Source organism: Cebus imitator, unplaced genomic scaffold, assembly GCF_001604975.1.
Source record: "Cebus imitator isolate Cc_AM_T3 unplaced genomic scaffold, Cebus_imitator-1.0 Scaffold210, whole genome shotgun sequence".
Classification (NCBI taxonomy): Eukaryota; Metazoa; Chordata; class Mammalia; order Primates; family Cebidae; genus Cebus; species Cebus imitator.
In genome coordinates this window covers 3,555,929-3,571,835 of record NW_016107525.1, presented here as the reverse complement: position 1 = coordinate 3,571,835, position 15,907 = coordinate 3,555,929, and positions in this window count along the sequence as shown.

Genomic DNA, 15,907 nt, shown 5'->3' with positions numbered 1-15,907 from the left:
ATAATTAGGTATTTATTACAGTCTTCTCAGTCTGACCACGTTTGTACTTGTCCTTTTTCAAAGGGTCTTTCAGGAATTCATAGAGAACTAATTGCGTTCCCTAAGCCTGTGGTTACTGCAGCCATTTCAGCACTAGAGGGCACCCTATCCCTAAGTTTGCCATTCTGGCACTAAAAATTTGGGATGAGCCACTTAAATCAGCTGGTGGTGATGTGGGCTGAGACTCAAGTCCAGTCTGCTGGGGTGGTGGATTCCATTCTGACACTGAGGCAGGTCTGGAAACTGTTTTCGTGATCACCACTCTGAAATCAGGGATCATGGGGTTTCTACCCAGTGCTATGTTTTACTGTGGCATACCTGGCACTGGCTTCTAAGGCACAGTCTCAGGCAACCTTCCTTTCCCTTCCCCAAGTGGATGGTGTTTCTTTTCATTATGCCTGGTGTTGAGGGTCTATTGATGCAGGCAATGTAAGATTGTCCTTCCCACACTCTTCAATGCATCTTTTTTATTATTATGCTAAAATCAGGTACTGTGATCTTTTACCTGCTTTTCTTAGCTGTTGGAAAGGTATTGTCTTCATTAACAGCCATTTGAATTGATGTTTCTCCAAGGGGATAGTCACTGGAGGATCCTATTGCACCATCTAGCTGTGCTTCACTTCTACAATGTTTAAGAGAAAATCAATCAATGTAATTCCACATATTGATAAAATAAAGATGAAAAATAATTCAAACAAAACAATAAAAATATTGAATTCAATACTTGTTCATGATTTTTAATCTGATAAAGGACATCTATATAAAACCTATGGCAAGGATCATACTTAAAAGTGAAATATTGAAAGTGCTCTCCTTGAAATTAGGTATAAGGCAAAAATATCTGTTATCATCATATCTAGACAATATTATACTAGAGATTCTAGCCAGTACATAAATTAGAAAGGCTGATACAGGTTCCGTATATCTTATCAAAAATGCTTAAATCCAGTGTTTCAAATATCAGATATTTTTAAATTTTAGAATATTTGCATTATATTTACTGATTGAGCATCCCTATCCTGAAAATTTGAAATCTGAAATACTCCAATGAATATCTCCTTTAAGTGTCATATCAACACTCAAAAATTTTCAGGTTTTTGAGTGTTCTAAATTTCAAATTTTTTTGATTAGGAATACTCGAACTATATAAAACTGTCTTTATTCACTGTCAATATAATTACTTAGGAAATAATTCAAAAGAAATTATCAGTAAGTCATTAGAGCTAGCAATTAATTTTGTGAATACGATGTTGATAAAGGAAAATTATATCATTTTTCTACTTTCTAGCAAGCAAAAAATACAAAATTAAATTTAATGACATATTACATTAGCATATAGAAAAAAACTAGAAAAATATGATACAAAAGATGTTCCAGAACTGTACACAGATAACTGCAAGAAAATCACTGAAATAAAGAAGGCTTAAAGATGTAAAGGGATTTACCACAGTTGTGGATTAGGATGCTCAATATTTAAAACACACTAGCTGTTCTTTAATTGATCTACTATTCAATGAAAGTCTATTAAAAATCCAAGCACCTATTTTTATGTTAAATGATGAGGTGATTCTAATATTCATATGGTAATACCAACGGCCAAGAACAGCTAAGGTCTTCCTGAAAAAGAATAAATCTGGGGTGCTTAAACTACCAAATAGATTGAAATGGGAGTTTTGGGTAGCATACCACAGGACCTAATAGAAATATTATACAAAATGTTGAAATGCTAAAATCATTTTCATTAAAACCAAGAACAAGACACAGATTGTGTTGTCAACATATGTGAGTATTTTAAAAATTATAGCTAATGTATTAGGTTGGCACAAAAGAAATTGCAGTTTTTGCAATTACTTTCAATGGCAAAGACCACAATTACTTTTGTCCCAACCTAATAGGATTAAAAATCTCTTGATAAACAACACAATATAAGAAAATATCTCAGCACTTTGGGAGGCCTAGGCGGGCGGATCACGATGTCAAGAGATCGATACCATCCCGGTCAACATGGTGAAACCCCGTCTCTACTAAAAAATACAAAAATTAGCTGGGCATGGTGGTGTGCACCTGTAGTCCCAGCTACTCGGGAGGCTGAGGCAGGAGAATTGCTTGAACCCACGAGGCGTATATTGCAGTGAGCCGAGATTGCGCCACTGCACTCCAGCCTGGTGCCTGGCAACAAAGCAAGACTCTGTCTCAAAAAAAAAAAAAAAAAAAAAAGAGAAAATATCTTAATTAGTAAATTATATGGTTATATACTTTTTAAAAGCTGTAACTCAAGGGAAAGAGCTATTGGAATTAAGAAGATAATTTGATAGATTGATGGACAAAAAGAAAACATATAAAAACAAGAACTTTTCTCCATGTCATCAATAATCATCTAAATAATGTTAGTATTCTGCTGCCTACAAGCATGATTAAGGCTATAAAATACATGCAAACATATTTCATAGCTGCTGGGCATACTATGGACCCCTCTGTGGTGACTGAGCAACCCCAAGCTTCTGGAAGAATTGGCAAAACCCGAGCTATCTGAAATAACAAGACAAAATTGTTGTTGATTTTTAACCTGTAAATTCTCTTAGAATTTGGTTTCCCCGAAATGAGTTATTTGCTTTATGATGCTTGTTACTTACTGTATCGATTATATTTGAGAAAATGAAGAATAACGTGAAATGCTGAGTTGTGACTTATAACTTTGGCTCTGCTGAGATAAAACTTGTAACTTTGGCGCTGCTAAACTTTTCTGGTAAAAACAGGAATTCTTTGAAAGGGACTAACCACATAGCTTGACTGCCGGAGAGAGATGACAGCACTTAATAGGTTTGTCTTTGCAGAGAGCCTATAAATGGACATGTAATGGAGAGGCTTATTACCTAGATTCCCTTCCCAGAAAAGGCATATTGATATTCCTTTCCCAGGAAAGGCATATTGATGGCCCTGGAAAGGGAATGAGACCCTTATGGAGAGCCTATAAACGGATGCATGAGGGGCATCTGGCCTGAGGAAAAACCTCTGTGGTTGAGATAAGGATATAAAAGTCTTTCTTCTCCCACTGCTCCTCCAGGCCTGCATGGAGGCCCCTCCTCTTGCAGTTTTTGTGGTCAGGCTGGTTGTTCTGTGTCAGATCCTGTTCCCCCTGCAGTTGTGAGCCCAATATGTTCTTGCTGATAATCATAAGTTTATGCTTAACCTCTATTCTTGCTAAGGTGTATCATTTCTATGCTGACACACAGGAAGTTATCTTTACATTGTTCTGCTTTTATAATACCACATTGTGATTTTTGTGCACCAGCTTTAACAAATGTATTTTTTTTGGATAATTATCACTGAAACTTTGTGTAACCTTGCTCCCCCTCCCCTATGGAAAGAGCATAATAAAAAACTGAGGTTTGAGGGGAATGTCAGACATCCACGGAGCAGCATTATGTGGTGTCTACCCTGGGCCCAGCCTTAAGGAAAACTTTTTCTTTGTCTCTCTTTCTTTTTCAATGACCACTCGATCACTTTGAGAGATCTTAAACCCACGTTGATATACTGGGAGCTGGTCTTTCCAATACATAGGAAAAAATATATTTAAAATATATTTAAAAGTTTAAAGAAACATAAAATAATATCTAAATTATGGGGAGATATATGTTCATGCATGGAAATATTTATCAGGAAAAAATATCAAAATTTTCAAAATTTATGTATTTAATTCTATTCCAACTGAAATCCCAATAGTTATTTTTAATTTTATTTATAGATGCTAAATTGAGGTAAGTTCCTTTAAAATAATAAAATAATCAAGAACAGTATAAATATTTATATATTAATATACAATTATGTGATACATACTGTATATATTCAATGTAAATGAAAATATATATTTTATATGTATATAGCTATGTGTCTATATATATATGTATGTACAGACATAAAATCTTCATAATTCAAGAAGTATATTGGTGACACAGGACTAGACACATGAGATTTGTCTCTTTGTGCCTGGCTTATTTCACTTAACATAAAGACTTCCAGTTCCATTCATGTTGCGGCAAATGCAGGATTTTATTATTTTTATGACTGAATAGCATTCCATTGTGTATATATAACACATTTTCTTTAACCATTCATGCAATGATGAACACTTAGTTTGAATTAGTATGATTTACCAAACAGTTTGAATAGAAAACAATAGACTCTCCTGTAATATAATTAAAAAATGAATTCCAGAAGAATATCATGTGTATGGAAGTGTGTTTGTATAACATAAAAGGATGAGTTCATACTCTTTGCAGGGACATGAATGAAGCTGGAAACCATCATTCTCAGCAAAGTAACACAAGAGCAGAAAGCCAAATACCACATGTTCCCATTCATAAGTGGGAGTTGAACAATGAGAACACATGGACACAGGTAGGGAAACATCACACACTGGAGCCTGTCAGGGGGTGGGGGGCTAGGGGAGGGACAGCATTAGGAGAAATACCTAATGTAGGTGACAGTTTGACGGGGTGCATCAAACCACCATGGCACGTGTATACCTATGTAACAATCCTGCACATTCTGCACATGTACCCCAGAACTTAAAGTATAATAAAAAACATATTACTCATGTCAAAATTTATTTTTTTTACTTTTAAGTCAATGTTTTTATAATCTTGGGATTGAGGGGGTCTTCCTAAATAAGACAGAAAAAACAGAAGACATAAAAAGAAGAAAAACATATTTGATTTCCCAACAATAAATAATAAAATCAAACATTTTGAAGAACAGAATGAACAAAACAAAAGATACATGCACCCAAATGCATGTAGTGCATATAATGTACAATGGTTTAATTTCCCTAATATATAAAGTTCCTACATATTATTTAAAAAAATGAAGACCAAATATAAAAAAGGCTAAGTCGTGCATTCATAGAAAAAATATAACTGTTTTGTATATAATATATAACTGGGGTGTGTGTGTGTGTGTGTGTGTGTGTGTGTGAAAGAGAGAGAGAGAGAAAATACAGAGTAACACACTAATAGCCAGGTAAGTACAAATTAAAACAACTATACGAACCATATTCTATTCATCACATTACAAAATCAAGAAATCAATGGCATTTATTCTGGCATGGATATTGGGAAACAAACAATATATTGCTTTCAGGAGATATAAATTACTTTAATATTTTTTAAAAAGATGCTGGCAATATCTCCCAAAGTTTATATACCATTTGACCCTAAAAAATAAAAGCACAAACATGTAATTATATGTGTACAAACATGTTTATTTTAGCAGTCTATATAATGCCGAAAACAGAAATTAACATATGTTCATTTGCCAAAGGGTCATTCAACTGTGGAACATTCATATTATTAAAATAAATAACAGACCTATATCTGGTGTTCTGGTGGAATATCAATAACATATTTTACAGTGAAAAAAGCAAATTACAGAATAATGTGTTTGTTATGATTATGTTTTTTAAAAGAGAGAAGAACAAAATCTCATGCAGGTATAATTGCATATTGTTTGTATGAACATGAAGAACTGCTTGGAGAGAAGATGAGAAAGACTATTGACATGCTTTCCATGTATTCTTGCATTGTTTTGCAAGTTACAATCAGCACATATTACTCTCGTACTTAATATAAATTAATAAAGGGAGTAAAACCTAAAAGTCATTGCCATATGTGAAAGACTGCACTGCTAGTTTTGAGTTCCTGCTGCTGTAAGATTTATTCAGTGATGCAGCAGTCTGTCTAAAACTCTTACATTCCAAAATAATATTGCAGCAGTTTACCTCCACAGTTACTGTGAGAGTTGATACTTCATTAGAAACTAGCACAAGCAACTTCTGAAACTGAAAATATGTAAAGTTCTGGTTTCTGGAAATTCAACAAATGTGCAATTTCAAGAAGAAATTTTCTAATTTCTTCTTACCAATATAGTTAAAGTAATTAGTTTCAATGCCTTAAAAACATTTCAAGGAGTTTTTTTAAATACTTAGAATTTCCATAAAATATTGATTTAGTTCTTATCGTTAATACCTGTTTTCTGGTTTTGAAATAGAATCTTAGTAATTCATATGCCTTAAAAATAATATCCCCATACGAATTATATATAATGTAATCAAATCAATTTTATATTGAGCAATATAAACATGATGATAATTCGGTTTCTTCAGTATTAGAAATATAGGCATTGCTTTAAATAAGACAGTTACTTCTATATTTACTGCAGATCAGAAAATTAATAAGTATGTGGAATAGCTGTATTGGTGTTAATTAAATACTTTCATGAACACATGTCAATAATTCAAAAATTTCAATAATCTGCTCACAGGAACTAAGTTAGTTTTTACGGTATATAATATAAATATGCTCATATGACTAATATGTGTTGACATAACAATCTATGTAAAAAAATAAAATATAATGTACACTAAAATCAAATGTGAGTTTATGTCAATAACTCACATTAAGAAGCTGACAATTCGGTTTTGACTCAGTACTTAAGTGTTAAAATTAAGAGGCATGATCAATTCATGTTGATCACCTCTGGAAGAGATATTTAAGATTTTTAAAGGCTTATTTTAAAAGACCTCCTTGTTTCAGAAGATAAATTTAAAGCTTTCTTGGATTTTATTATAATGACAGAAACACTTTAATAGATTTCATTAATCAATGTAATTTTATGGTTGATTATGTAGTATTGAAAATCAAGGCTTATTTTAATTGTAATTATATCCATAATAACTCTGCTTTTTTCTCTGCATTCATTCAAATAAGATCATTATCAAGCTTCTTGATTATAACTCAGCTTTAAAAGAAAGTGCACATCCTCTGATTTGCAAAAGTCATTGAACAATTTTATCCATTCAACAAATATTTATTGAGCTTCATATACACACCAGGTGGTATATGAGCATTGCTAGAAATAAGAAACTTCTATTTTCTTTAAAACTATATTATTTATTCTGAAGATTAAGAGGCTCCCACAGAAATCTATCAGAGTTGCAAAGGTAATAAACATCTGAATATATACAAACCTAATAAAGCAGTTGATATAAACTATGAGAAATCTTTATCTTGGCTTATTTGAATAGCATCCTAGTAAATTCCAAAGTGAGCTGACCATCCAGCCACATAGATTCAAAATCTCACTTGGCTTCCTAGGAAGAATTTCTACTCCCTACTATCTGAAGGATTTAATGACCTGATTGGGCTCTGGCTACACTACACCACAGTCAGACTGACTAACTGGATCAACAAGGGACCCTAAAGACAGAAGGTGTGTAACCAACGGCCTGCAACATGACCCCACACATTTGAGTGTGTTTTACAAGAAGCCATTTTTTTTCAAAACCTTTATACATCAAGGTATCTTCTCATCCTAGTAAATAAGCTCACATATCAACCTATCATTTGTTGCCTGTCTTAATAATTCAGTGTCAGTGTTGATACATAGTATGCTAGAGTACAACAGGCTGTTATCTATGTCTGATAAAAATTTCTTCGAACCATAAAGATAGTACAGGATGCAAGACTCATGTACAATTTCATCTGTACACTGGCAAACTGAAAAGCATGAAATGATCCCTCTCCATCTCAGCCTTCTAAATAGAGGTCACTAGGTTTACTCAATTGTAAACTCTAACAATATTGTAATGGGGGTATAAAAGAATGCTTTGCCTTCAATTGCTGCAGGATGTCAAGTGTGCCATTTTAACTGTTGCAATTATCTAGTACGCATTCAAACAGAAATCCATGTAAAGAGAAGGAAAGATTTACATATTTAGGAGAGCTCAAAAGGAGATTCAAATTATAAGGCTGATTGCAACTGGTCTCGTTGATTATGGATTAGGATGAATTTAAATAAAACACCATCTATGCTAACTCCTGTCCTGAGATCTTTATCAAGGCACGGATGAGCAATTTTTCAGGCAAAGCTCATTATTTAAAGACCAGTATGTGGTCACTTGCAATATAAGGAAGGCATGAGAACAATGATAAATCCTTGCAGGTTTGACATTCATTTCTAAATGAGCACTCCAACACATGGACTTGATCTAAATGAGTAATGAATACATGATCACTGTATTGTAATGAGGCTCATATTTTACAATTCTATATATTTTACCAGTGGTGACTTTCTAAATTGGCTGAGTTCCATTATTGGAGAGTGTTGTTGGGCACCAACTGGATTTATAGAAAATAGAAACAATTTTCAAAACAAGTTGCACCTACATCTGTTATGCCTGCAGCAATATAAGTACAATGGACTTGAGTTTGGCATCAATGACCACTACTGGGTGCCAAGCCTAGCCATGTACACCTGCATCTCAGCACTTACAGGCACTGTCTTTGTCAAATATTTGGCCCAATAAATCTCTGAAAAGAAAAAATGGAAGCTGTTTAGGGTAACATACACCATCTGAATTGAGAACACAGGGAGGTTGAAAACAAAGTTGTTGAAAATGAGAAAGGTTTAATGATTCAAATGAAAATCTCAATTACTTTTCAATGCACAGACCTTGCTTTTCAAGACAAAGTTTTGGCATTTCTTTTTTGTATTTGAAGTAACATGTCTAGTTTTTTACTGATGAAAGCTTAAATCACATCAAGATGAGAGAGAATGAGAAAGTGCTGTCTTTCAAGTTCAAACTTTATGTTGCTTTCCCAGAGAGGACTAAATTTTGTTGAGAATGGTGATATTAGAGAATTCTTTTAAAATTTTCATTTCTTGTCAAAAGGGGGCCTCTCCTACTTCTATGTAAGCAACCAAATCATAAATTATTATTTGAAAACTGAGAACACCAAATAAAGCCCACTGGAGAATCGCACAATGGTACAATGTAATATGAATATGTATGGAGTTTGAAGCCCAGTTTGGAACTCCAACTACACTATGCTCTGACTATAAACAGTTTGTGTAATTATATTTGCCATTACACATCCTGAATTTCAGGCAAAATAATAACCAAAAAAGTTTTTTGTTTGGTGCTTTCCAGCTGAAAAAATTACAAAATTAAGAAAATAACCCCTAGTGTGTTTTCCACAGTCCAATTTTGCTGATACCATCAGCAAAATCTTCAGAACAGAAATCCAAATTCCAAATGCTTCAAACCACTGAAGAGATCTTGGTTTAATTATTTTCTAATTATGAATGTAACAAGTGAAAGATAATTGAAAGATGACCCTTAGCTTTAACTTGAATACTGTATTTCTCAGGGGACTTGATAGATTTTAATGCTTCAATGAAATTGATGACCCCTATATAATGAAAAGGGAAAACTGATCAATACCAAGAGTGAAATCTTTCAACTTACATCCTAAATGGACATTAAATACTTCCAATGGCTGGCTGGCAACCAAGAATAGAATGACTAGAGTAGTTTGAACTTCTCCAGTCTGTAATGTAAGTCTACCCACTCTTGTGAAGTATCATCCTGATGAGTACTACTGTTAAATGAGTTTCCTTGACTCGTGAAAAATACTGAGCATAATCTTCACTAGAATGAGCATTCTGGTTTGGTGACTCAAATTGCATTTCACTTAGGAATGACTGGAAAAAATATATATGTTTACGTCTTCTTATGTGCTTCCCTAATGATACTCAGCAAAAGAATACTTTGATTAAAATAATACATCTCGAAAAGACTCTTTATAATTGAGTAAGTCTAAAAGGCCAAGATGAACTCTTTAATAATTTCAACAAAAAATCACATGGGAAATGTTTTCTTCCTGTTGTATCTGAACTCTCCAATACCCAAGGTATTAAGCATTATTAGCGCAAAAGAAAATGCCAATAATTATAAACGTACAGTTTATATACATATACTGTTTGATTTTTTTCAAATATTATTCTTAAACACTAGGTGGATTCCTGTGTAATTATACTATTGTTCTCATTTTATGGTGAGAAGGCAGATTATCACAGTAGAAAAAGTGTGTGTAATCAATCAGGCTATATAGTTCATATTTAATCCTTACTAACTGGGTGAATTTGGGCAAAAAAAATGATCTTTCAGAGATTATGTTTCTTCATTTATGAAACAGGATTTCTATGTGGAAAATATATTCAATCACGGAAACAATGATAACCATATTAATATCATGACTCCGCTATACCAATTACTGTGCCTAGACAATTGGGGATAAAATATATTAATTGAGAGAATAGTATTTGGAGTTAGATCTGATTTCAATTCCTAATTCTACTATCTTCTAGATGTGTAATACTGGGCATATTACTTGTCTTCACTGAGCTGCAATTTCCTCAGCAACAATATGGGAACACAAATGCTTATCTCATAAGGAGGTTGTTTTTACAATCAAATGGAGTGCTTAAATGTAAATCTTTCACTTTTCCATCTATCACTGTTTATCCTCTCAACCTGTTTATTTTTTCTTCATAACATTTATCTTCATTTGATGTTATATCACATATTTTCTTATTTGTTCATTTTATGTTCTCCCACTAGCATATATGCTTTGGGAAGAAAGGGACTTGTTCGGTATCACCATTTCAGCAGCATCATGGTTTAGATCATGAAACATGTTGAAATATTTATCATATGAATAAATTCAGAGGTTTGGTACCCATATATCAAGAAATAAGAATTCAATAACTGTTCAATGTTTCATATACATGAAGAAGGTAAGTGTCTTGTATAAGGATGCACATATTCTCAGTGACTGAAATAGATTAGGACCAAGATTCATTTACTTCTGGTCCTTCCTTATGCTATTCCAGTGGTTCTTCAAGTATATTTCCTGGGCAATCAGCATCAGTATCACCTTGGAACCCTGTTTAGCAACAAAATTCTCAGGATCCAACTGATAGCTATTGAATTAGAAATACTTGGGTCTGGGCCAAACAATCTTTGTTTTAGTAAGCACATTTAATAACTCTGATTCATGCTAAAGTTTAATAATCACTGTACTTATTTTTTCTTTTTGCAAGTTTTATATTGTACTTTAATTTCTGGGGTACATGTACAGATCCTGCAGGATTGTTGCATAGGTACACACATGCCATGGTGGTTTGCTATGTCCATCCCCCCGTCACCTACATCAGGCATTTCTCCCAATGTTATCCCTCCCCAACCTCCCCACCCACTGCTGTCTCTACCCTAGACCCCCAACCCCAACAGATCTCAGTGTATGACATTCCCCTCCCTGTGTCCATGTGTTCTCAATGTTCAACACCCATCTATGAGTGAGAACATGCAGTGTTTGGTTTTCTGTTCTTGGATAATCACTGTACTTATTAACCCTGACACTTTCTAGCACCCTGACTGGTTTCTAATAACAAACCTTCTTCAATGTCAAATGGAAAAAGTGATTAAGTTTAGAGCAAAGATTTATTATTTGTTATAAATGTTAATTTATTTAACTTTAAATAATTTTTTTCTATTAGCACCAAACAAAAGAGGTCTAATTTTACCTAATTCTTGGTTTCAGCAAAGCCAGAGAGTAAACTTCTACAAGACTATTCCATATAGATTTGGCCCTTAAAGATGATTTAGAAGTCCTTCCACAATTCAAGATAAATACCATAAATCATGAGGATCAATTTATTTTAAAATTCTACTTAAAAGACATACCATCTAGTTTCAATATTTTAAAGACTTCCTCATGCAAATAATTTACAAGAACTACCTTGATTTAGCTTCTCTGCCCAATGATTGCTAGATTTTGGTTTGATTTAGTTTCATCTTGTTTTTTTCTTTGAAAATAAAAAAGCAGCTAGAGGATCTTAAAATGTCAAAAGGTGAGAAAATATATACTTATTGATGGATTGTTGGCTCTGATTCTATGGGGCAAAATAAGTATTTTATGACCTATTATTATTCAATTAATTGATTTCATTATAAAAATTGGTTGTGCTTTATTATTCTTAGAAATATTAAATAACAAAAAAACAAGGTAACATTGAGAATATTCTATCTTTGTGAAGACAATTCAAGCCTTCATTTATTAGGCTTTTTATCCTTTTTCCTTCATAAATCTTGATCTTACACTGACGTTGTGGTACATTGCAAGAATTCAACAATGAATCTTCCACTTTCTTGGAATTAATAATACCACAATGCTGGAGAGCATCATTTTCATTCTAGATACCAAAAAAAGAAAACAATATTTTTGTCTATGTAGTTAATGCTTTCAATAATGGAAAGCTACAATTTTCTCCTTGAACAAAGTGCATTTATTTTTATTGGAACAGTTTCATTTCATGTAAAGGCTGAATCAGTTTGTTTTTTTGGAAGTGTAAAGCAGATTATAAAAATTAAGTGAAGAAAGTCAGAATATTCATGGTCTCAACCTAGAGATTGACAAAAGAAACTATCTTGATTAAATCTGAATTAATACCGCTTCATTCATGATGGCTCACACCTGTAATCCCAGCAACTTGGAAGGCTGAAGTGAGAGGATCACTTGAGACCAGAAATTTTCCACCACTCAGGGCAACATAGCAAGACCATGTCTCTACAAAACATTAGCTGGGTATGGTGGTGCATACCTGTAGTTATTGCTACTTGGGAGACTGAGGTGAGCTTGATGGCAGGAGTTAGAGGCCACAGTGAGTTATGATTGTGTCACTGCACTCCAGCCCAGGCAACCGAGCAAGACCTTGTCACTAAAGAAATTAATAATAAATAAATAATAAAATATCTCTTCATTCATGATAATGAGACATTCCAACATAGTATATATTATAGGTTTCTGTGTTCATGCAACCCCAAGTACCAGTGTCAACTCTGCATTTGTTAGTTCAAGGTAACTCTTGTCTATTTTAAGTGCAGAAGATTTCCAGAGATGATGATAATCTAAGCAAATTGTTTGCATAAATGATTTTGGTAATAGTAAGAATTTACCATTTCAGGTTTCTTGCACAAGGAATTAATTATCTTTGTATGCTAATCTACAATAAATTACGCCACCTACAAACAATGAAAATATTTCTTTCACATGGTTGACAACAGAAAATTATTTAAACTTAAGGCATTTATATCACAGAGGACCCTATTTTAAATTATAAGCATCACCGAGAGGGGTAAGACATTAAGGTTGGAGCAGTCGTTGAGGAATACCCTAGAGAATGTCAGCCTTATATGAGTACTACCTTTTCAGTGAGCTAGAAAGGACGTGAAAAGGAAGAACTAGTGATAGCAGTAAGATTGCTTGGTAAATCAGTAGTAGTTGTTTGTGATGAAATATCAAATATGAGTAATGAGATTGCCATAATATTGAGAAAGTAAAGAGTGCTTGGGGAAAAGTAGGCTTTGAATATTTCCATACATAAACAGTAGTGGTCCTCAGGAGACAGTTATTGTATAATATGCATATAGATAAGTGCCTGGGCTGACAGGAATTCTAACCTAAATGCCATTGTGCTTTGAGAGCTTGGGAGAAATACCATAGAGGAGTTGGAAATAAAAAATACTGCCTCTGCCCTTATACAATGCTTTGTTTCAAGATGGAGAAGGGATGATCAAGCTCATTGCTGCAGTTAGCCAAACAGGATCACCTAAATGTCATCTGGTTTACACCAGATCGATGCTACCATTATGACCTCTGCTTTGGGAAATGTTAAAAAAAAAAAAGTGAATCCAAATTTCAATTCCTGCATTTTACCCTTTTAGTTATCTCAGATCAATAACCATTCATTGGCTACTGTGATTCCCACATGGAGGAGGGAGCTGCACATTTTTCTTAATGATAGCAACCATTAAAATTTAGCTCTAAACAGGTTAATGTGATGGAAGAAGAACATTAGAGCACCAGAAACATTTCAACATTTTATTGTATGTCTTTGTGAGACTACCATATTAAAACTTGCTTATATTTTATGCTAATAATAAGAACAGTGGTAATAACATGTTTCAAGGTGTTTTTCTAAGAAGGAGAAATAAACACACATTTCATTTTTTAATCTCTTTGTCCTATGACAAGCCTCAAATTCAGAAAGTAAGGAAATTGGTATTCCAGTACTGGTACTGTCCTCTAATAGGTATTCAGTTGGATTTTGTTTAATAGGTAAAATCAGAGTGGACGGAGGAGGGAATATCTTGTACTTTTAAATGATTAAATACCTGGCTTTATTTCTTTCCTAATTCTAGTAATATATTGCTAGGTGGTTTGGTAAAACCATTTTCCAAACAAGATATAAAAGATTCATTTTTTACTAAATAAGGTGAGGAAGGTATAAAGAGAGATTGAGCAACATAGTGATATAAATCCATGCTCTCTATTCAGACTTAACCTCTGATGTCTCATAAACTCAGATCACCTGAATTTACACTTACTTTACTAGCTAATTCAATGTCCAACTGTATATGGAGTAACTGATTTCTCGGATTCTCCATATTTGCATCTTTTGGTTCTTAAAACAAACAATATCTAGATTATTAGCACTTTTTTTTTCTTTTCCATGACACAAAATCTAACATGGCTATTTATGGTACAATGAGAACAGAGAAGATATATCAAGGTATTTTCATACAGGGTTTTCCAATTATTATATACACCAGAAGTGTATGTATATTGTCAGGATTCATACATAGATCTCTTTCATTTCAAATCCCCTGGGCTTGCTCTATTACATTATAATGATGCCCTACTCATCATCCAATAACATTAATCATCACGCTCTTCTACATTACCTTACTTTGATTTTACCTCCCCCATCACTTAAATCTTTGTTTATTAGATTGACCTCATTTTTTACCATTTTATTTGTCAACCATATTTAGTTTATACCTCTTGCTAGATTTTGAAAGCTATCCATTTACTCAATTAAAATGGACCATGAAATTCACTACTCTATTATATACCACCACACATCACAAGTTGTCTTTGTGTTTCTGACTTTTTATATATGTGAAAATGTTAAAAAATTGGATTCTAGATATCTAATACAGTATTTATTAGCTGAAAGCTAACAAAGGCTTGAGAGCTAAAATAAAAGGGGATAAAGGAGATAATGTGGCTCCCTAAGATAATTTGACAAACTAAGGTTTCTTTACTTGGCAAGAAAAGAAGTGTGTTAGTTTGTTTTCATGCTGCTATGAAGCAATATCCAAGATATTTATAGGTAATTTATAAAGGAAAGAGGTTTAATTGACTCACACTTCCACATGACTGGGGAGGTCTCAGGAAATTTACAATCATGGCAGAAGGCACCTCTTCACAGGGCAGCAGGAGAGAGAATTAGTGCAAGCAGGAGAAATGCCAGACGCTTATAAAACCATCAGATCTCATAAGACTCATTCATTATCAAGAGAACAGCATGGGGGAAATTGCCCACATGATTCAATTACCTCAACCTGGTCCCGCTGTTGTTATGTGGGGATTAGGTGGACTGCAATTCAAGTTGAGATTTAGGTGGGAACATAGAGCCAAACCATATTCAGAAGGAAGACTTTCGACAAAACTAGAACTCTAGAAAGGCCAAATATTCAACTGAATGCCGTAGGAAGGGAATCATCAACACAGAACTTTTACATTAGTGTCCTTTTGTTCTCACTATAGGTTCAAATCTGAAGGCATTTTTTTTTTTTTTAAATAGAGATGGAGTCTTGCTCTCTCTCCCAGGCTGGAGTGCAGTGGCACAATCTTGGCTCACTGCAACCTCCACCTCCCCGGTTCAAGCAATTCCCCTGCCTCAGCTCCCTGAGTGGCTGAGATTTCAGGCACACACCACAACTCCCAGCTAATTTTTTGGTATTTTTAGTAGACACAGATTTCACCATATTGGCCATACTGGTCTGAAACTCCTGACCTCAGGCAATCTGCTTGCCTCGACCTCCCAAAGTGTTGGGAATACATGCATGAGCCACCATGCCAGACTGTACATTTTTATTTTTTAAAATTTATTTATATTTTCA